The sequence below is a fragment of the Cyclopterus lumpus genome, chromosome 9, assembly GCF_009769545.1.
Source record: "Cyclopterus lumpus isolate fCycLum1 chromosome 9, fCycLum1.pri, whole genome shotgun sequence".
Taxonomy (NCBI): Eukaryota; Metazoa; Chordata; class Actinopteri; order Perciformes; family Cyclopteridae; genus Cyclopterus; species Cyclopterus lumpus.
This window is the reverse complement of record NC_046974.1, coordinates 827,501-828,057: the sequence shown is the minus strand read 5'-3', so window position 1 is coordinate 828,057 and position 557 is coordinate 827,501.

The following is a 557-nucleotide window of genomic DNA, read 5'->3' as shown; positions in this document are numbered from 1 at the left end:
TAACCAAAACTATTTAATTACTATTTTATTACTTTTGACTGCCGACGGAGTTCTGATGAATCGCACCAGACTATAAAAACATTACGACAGCAGCATAAACACACGTCATGTGACACGAGGATCTGTGATAATTAATGAATATTTGTGAATAATAAAATATAATTTCATGGTCAGTGGAACCGTAAAGAGCTCAGGAGAACGATGGATTGCTAGTTAGCTAGCTTGTCCTTCTCCATAGTAAAGAGGGACAGGTGGACTTCCAGTGTAGCAGTAAAGCACGTGGAGTTAGCGAGCTAGCCACCAAGCTAACAGTTTACTGGTACGCTGGTGCTACTCCTGTTGATGGAAATGTTTTACTGCTAAAAACAAAGCCAGTTCATACTGAAGCTAGTCCGCTGCACATAATAAAATGGCCACCGTTGATTTGCACGTGCTTTGCTCCCCACCACGGATCGATAGATTACGGATCGATAGATTACGGATCGATAGATTACGGATCGATAGATTACGGATCGATAGATTACCGATCAGGAGGAGAACCAGAAGGCCTCGCTGCT